Genomic DNA, 6,613 nt, shown 5'->3' on the forward strand with positions numbered 1-6,613 from the left:
AGTGGGAATGTGTGCTCACCAGAGAGAGAAAGAAAGTGGGAACCCTCCCCCCATAAAGGATGGTCTTTCCACAATCCCTTCTCCATTTCTCCTTCTGGGATTTTGGGCACGCGTACACATCCACCTGGTATGTTTTTTCAAGTCATCAATCTGGGACTGGAACCATAAAGTTAGCCATGTGGGAACAACCTGCCTTAACCACCATGCCACCAGCTGACTCCTTTAATTGTTTTTTTAACCATGTACCAGTGACCAGGCTATGGCAGCTGCTGAGAAGAAACAGCCCCCCATGCATAAATCTCAGGATTGATCTTGCCCACTGTAACCATTGGAGAGCTGGACCTGCACAACAGCCCCCAGCAATGACAGGGCAGAATGTTTTTTTAATATAAGCAGTTATTACTATAAACTTTCCTCTTATGACTGCTTTTGTGAAATTCCATGGTATGTTGTTTCCATTGTTGTCTCAAGATTCAAAAAATTTCACTTTCGATTTCTTTGATCCACTAGTTACTCAGGAACATGTTTAATTTCCACATTTCTGTGAATTTTCCCAGATTCTTTCAATTAATGATGTCTAATTTTATATTGTTATGGTAAAAAATGATATTAGTACTAGGTGATATTTCAGCTTTCTTAAATTTGTAGAGACTTACTTTGCGATCTCACAAATAGTGTGTCCTGGAGAATGTTCCATGTGTGCTAGAGAATGTTTATTCTGATGCCATTGAAAGGGATATTCTGTATATGTCTAATAGGTCCACTTGGTCTAGTGTTTTTCAAGTCTGGTTTCCTTAATAATTTTCTGTCTGTCTAATCTATCTGAAAGTGGGGTATTGATAATCTCTACTATTATTGTTCTGATCTGTATTTCTTCCTTCGTGTTCATTAACATTTGACTTATGTAATAAGGTGCTTTAATGAATGCATGCATACTTACAGTTGTTATATTCTGTTGATGGATTGCCTCTTTTATCATTATTTAGTGACCATTCTCATCTCCTGTGACTGTTCTTGATTTGTTTTGAAGGAGTCAAAATCAGCTCAAACAATACTCTGTAAAAATTAAACTTAACTACTTGCTTTTCTTGCTTCTGTACAAAAGCTTGCGCCACCGCCTTGAAAAACAGCCCTGAGCTATGCAAGCCACTGAGGCTTGCTCAGCCTCCCGCATACCAGCTCAGCTCCATGCAGAAAGCCAGATCCTTGCAAAAATGTCTAACCCCCCCACCACCCCATCACCCCCAACTCCCCGGGGAAATCAGTACCAGACCACCCTGAGTATCTAACCTGACCCGGTTGCAACATCTGCAAAATACCTTTGTAGCCCACTTGTGTAAATAACCCTCCTTGCCAGAGCCAGCAGAAAAAGATAACCATACTTAAAAGACCCATATCTTCTTTCCTCATTCCCCACTCCCCTCACCCTTGCAATTTGTGCCTATATAATCTATGTGTTTCTTTTGTTCAGGACTCCACTTCTCACGGGGTCAATTGTGACCAGGAGTGGAGTCCTAGCGCACTAGCAATAAAATCCTCTTGTACTTTGCAGCAAGATCTGACTCTTGTGGTTGATTGGGGTCACCGTGACTCTCCTCGGACTGAAGGGTCTACCGGCTTTTGAGTCCGGGGTCTTTCAGTTTGTTTTTCTGATGCAAGCACAATCACTCTTCCTCTCTTTCGGTTACTATTTGCATGGAATATCTTCTCCAACTCTTTACTTTCATCCTATGTGTGTCCTTAATCTAATGCGAGTCTATTGTAGACAGCATGTAGTTGAATCTGAATCTCTCTCTCTTTCTCTCTTATTAATTCATCCACTTTATGCATTTTGTTTGACTAGTTTAATCCATTTTCTTTGAAGAATATTATTGATAAGTAGGTCTTACCGCTATAACTTTGTTAAGTGTTTGATAGTTATTTTGTATGTACTTTGTTCCTTTCTTCCTCTCTTATCATGTGATTTGGCAGTATTAAACTTTTATTCTGTTCTCTTTCTAAATGTGTGTCTGCTGTAGTTTTCTGATTTGTAGTTACTATAAAGTTTGTATGAGCAATGTTGTTTATACAGTAGACATTTTAACTACTAGATTTCACTTATCTACAAATACTGTAGACTTTTACTCTCTGCCTCATAACTCATATTTTTGATGACACAGATTACATCTTTTGCTTATTTCTTTTAAAAATAATTATTTATTTAATTTTATTAATCATTATAACATTAAAAATTATCTTTTTTATTTGACCAGGAAGAGACAGAGTAAGAAAGAGAGGAAAATGAGAAAGCAAGCTGCCACGTCTGGGACCTCAACAGCAACTGGTCATGTGGGAGTCCAGTGTCGGTCACTTCACCATCTGCCAGAACTTATTTGGTATATTTCTTAATAACTCAAGTAGCTGTAGTCTTTTTTTGTTTGTTTGTTATCATTTTTACTCCCCCCCCCTGTAATTTATCTTATTTTGTGCAGGCATAAACACAAATTTTAGTTTAAGAATTCAGCCTTCTTGCACATAAGCACATTCCATGGTGGTAATATTGCTTTGTTTATCAACTCCTCAAAATTTCATTTATTGATAGGAGCAGCTCAGCAAACAAACAAACAAACAAACAAAAAATCAGTCATTACCTGTAAAACTTACGAGAGAACTTAGGAACTGGTTATTTATATCCTGTCCCTCAAAAAATACTTATAACAATAATAATAATAATAATAGCTATAAGTTAGTTATTGAGCTTCATTATATTCCAGGCAGTGTTAAAAGCTTAAGTGCAGCGTGCCATTTAACCATTGCACTAGTCCTATGAAGATGGTACTACCGTTAGCCCAAGTAACATAGACAAAAATGAAGCTTAGAAAAGTATCTTATGGGAGACTGCAGGGCCAGGAAACAGTAGAGCCAATGGAAACGTGAAACTTTTGCTCCTAGTCACTCTGTTAAAAGCTGCAAGGAATGGCGTTTATCATGGGGTTCTTCCTAGCTGGGCTCAGAGCTTCAGAAGAATGTCTTTGGTTCATTCAGCTTTATAGGGACCAGCCAGATCTGAGCAACAGGATGGTGACCTTTAAACACATACAGCATCATGGTTCTTTGGACTGTCACTGCAAGGCTAGCAAAAGCCTTTAACAAAAGGTGTGTGTCTGCCTCTGTGAAATTGCAAGACAGTATTGGTTAAAGAAAACTATGCATTAGCCAGAAAAGGCCTGAGAAGATTTTTAAAAAGGGAGTATAGGACTGCTAGGTGCCAGAGGTTTCAAATCTTCAGTCGATTAACATTTGGAAACAACTGGCTTTGCACCCCACTTCCCTTTCTGTCCTTATTTCCCCTTTTTAAAGAATAAACCCGGTAACAGCTCCATGTCTGCCTCCATCAGAAGAGTCTGGACCACCCAATCCTCTCTTTTCTCTAGTTGTGTGTCTATGTGTGATTATTTCTATGTCTATTTAAAATCCACAGCTGCTCCCACTCAGAAAAAAAAACATTTAGCCGTGCAGGTCGTGGCACAGTTTTGTAGCTGAAATTAATGATCATACAGCGTGAAAACTAAGAAATTTAAGAGCACTGGTATAAAGTGAAATGTTGAGAAAGGGAATCCAGAGAATAATGTAAAGATGAGGCAGAACTCCATACAAGGGGATAACTTGAGGCAATATACATTTTGATGAGTCTGTCAAATGAACATAGTGAAAATAGTGACTTTAAAAATGTAAGCAGAGGGGCCAGCAGGTGGTATGTTAAAGGACTAGACTCCTACGTGGCCAACCGTGGTTTGAGTCCTGGACCTGGCTTGCTTTCTCACTTCCTCTCTCTCTGCCTCTTTCTGGTGAGCGCACGTATCCTAAAGCAAGTGTAAAAGTAATAATAATTATAGATAAAATTAAATAAATAATTTCTATAAAACATGAACATATATGCAGATAGGAGGTTATGGTGAGAAAATATGCATGAATTTAGAATTGTAGAGGATTATGGCAGAAGTTAATAATAATGCCCTTTATAATGTACCATAAAATAAATAAGAACATGTGGTGAAACTGAAGATTTCAGTCAGTATTGTAAAAAAATACTATGTCCTTATTTCCGGTGCTAGACAGCGTAGACTATGTTATTGTTATATTACTCTACAGTTTCCTAAGACCTACTACCAGAATAAAGGTAACTAATATGCTAGTCCTAATAGATTCAGAGAGAGAACTTAACTTTCAACATACAAGAATGATTTTAAAAAGATCAGCTGACTAGACGTAGAAGGGATGGTCTGCGATTTGATAAAAGATATATTTGAACTGTCTGAACTGACTGCATAAAAAGTGTAGAAGAGTAAAAAAAATATATTTTTTAATTTAATTTTAGTTATTATTATTAGCTTTAAAAGTTTGTCATAGGGCAAGTGTGCTCACTACGGAGAGACAGACAGAGAGAGAGAGAAAGAGAGAGAAGGAAAGTGAGAAAGCAAGCCGCCAGATCTGGAACTCAAACTGCAGTAGACCATGTGGAAGTCAAATACCTTAACCACCATGTATTTTTTTAAATACCACCTCTGTTTAAGAGCATACTCCAGTTTCACCAGCAAGAGCCAATCTCATGTTCTTACAAACTTCCTAATTTACATCTTAATAATTGCTTTGTCATTTTTAAAAAGATGAAGGAATTGGGGTCAAGCAGCTGGTATGGTGGTTAAGGCACTGGACTCCCACTTGGTCAACCATGGTTCGAGTCCCAGACCTGGAAGCTTGAAAATCACATCATTTGCATGTGTGTTCATGCCCAAAATCCTAAGAGAGAATGGAGGAAAAGGAATTGCAGCATGAACATTCTCCCTAGGAGGTAATTTCTCACTGTCCCTCTCACTATTTCTGCCTGTAGAACAGTGGGTGCATGCATCCTGTTGCAAATATCTTTTAAAAAAATATTATAAGAGCATAATTCCTTTTAAAAGTAAAACATAACTAAGACAAAACAAACCTTAGTGTATTTAAATATATGAGTGACTTCTCCGTAGGCTACACTGGCAGCACAGATTGTAACTCCATCAGAGTAGTTTAGCAATAGTTAGTTATCCTGTTATCCCAGTGACTCTTGTTTTGTTGCAGGAACTTCAGTAGTAGATTCTCATATTAACATATCAGTATTGTACATCTTCCACTAATATATTAATTCAGTGCCAGTGGGAAAGTGTGTGTAGTCTGATTCTGACACTAACAAAATCTATGACTTTAGGAAAAAATAACTGCTGATTGTCATGGCTATTTTGGATATCAATTTGAGCAAACTGAAGGATGCCTGGATGACTGGTGAAACATTCCTTCTGAGTATGTCTGTGAGAGTGTTGCTAGACAAGATTGGCATGTGAGTCCATTAGCTAAGAGAAGAAGACTTGCCTTCAGTATGTGTGGAAGTCATCCATTCAGTTGGGGAAATGGAAGAGGAAAGCAGAGGGAGTGGAAATTCTGTTTCCTCCTGTCTATTTCTCAACCTTCCTTCAGGTCATGCTGTGTGTTCCACTCTTGCACATCCACCTCCTCCATTCCTGCCCCACAGCTCGGCTTTTGACTGTATAGCCAGCTCTTGGTTTCTGCACCCTTCCATCAAAACTCCAAGGTCTTTAACCTTTGGACTGTGGACTCCTAGCAGCAGCTGCCCCAGGGTGCTTAGGCCTGCAGTTCCCTGAGGGTCCCCTTGGCCTTGAACTAGAACTGTACAACTTGCCTAACTGCTTTTGAGTCTTTCAGATGGTTCTTCTGCTTGCAGACACTCTATTGCAGGACTCCACCTTATCACTTAATAATTTTTTTGTTTTGGTGTTATATAAATAGGTAACAAAAGCCAAATACTTCTGTAAAAGGATCTAAGTTAAGAAAGGATAAAGTAAAAGGGAGGGAGATTAAGCAGATATAGATTCAGAGAAACCTAGAAAATGAAAAGTTCCTAAAAATAATCTCAGTTAGTGTCTAAAATGACCTTCTTTTTTTTTTCCTCAATTTATTTGCATTCATTCACTGTACATCATTACAGCATACAAAATGAGATTTTCCATCCAGAGTACACTGTATATTGTCTCAATCAAGCATATCAACAAACATGTTATTATTAGCAAGTGATCTTCCATTTCTTGTTTTCTGTATGTTTTGCTTTTTTCCCCCCATCCTTGGTTCCCTCTCTCTTACCCTCTGCCACCTCCTGTTCTCCTCCCACACTGTCTCTGTTATCTATTTCTATACCATTTTCCCCCCACATTTTATTGAATCACCAAAGACCCTCATCAATCCAAATACCCTGCTAGCAAACACATGTGACACACACATTTCCATGAGCACAAGTCTAACTTTATGCATCCTATAAATTAGCACCTAACTGGGGTTACATATCCTACTGCAGTCATTGAATAGTTACATTTTGTTTTCCTGAAACTTTTGTAACTCAATTTACATTCCTTCCCTAGGCATCATCACAGCACACAAAATGCGATCTCCCATCCAGTACACACTGCATAGTGACTCAATCATGCACATTACAAAAAAAAATAAATTTCCAATTCTAGTTGCTAGAATTATTTCCATCCCTCTTTCTGACCCTCTGTCCCTTCCCACCCTCCTCTCACACCACCTC

At 38.4% G+C, this 6,613-nt stretch overlaps 1 non-coding gene across 1 annotated transcript; it reads right to left on the reverse strand.

The window, feature by feature from the left end:
- Positions 1-238: 238 nt before the first annotated feature.
- LOC114005621 (small nucleolar RNA SNORA84) lies at positions 239-372 on the reverse strand. Its single transcript, XR_003547451.1, has one exon. It is a non-coding gene; the product is annotated as a small nucleolar RNA SNORA84 (small nucleolar RNA).
- Between the last annotated feature and the right edge of the window lie 6,241 nt (positions 373-6,613).

The sequence above is a fragment of the Tupaia chinensis genome, unplaced genomic scaffold (genome assembly GCF_000334495.1).
Source record: "Tupaia chinensis unplaced genomic scaffold, TupChi_1.0 Scaffold144128_1, whole genome shotgun sequence".
Lineage (NCBI taxonomy): Eukaryota > Metazoa > Chordata > Mammalia > Scandentia > Tupaiidae > Tupaia > Tupaia belangeri.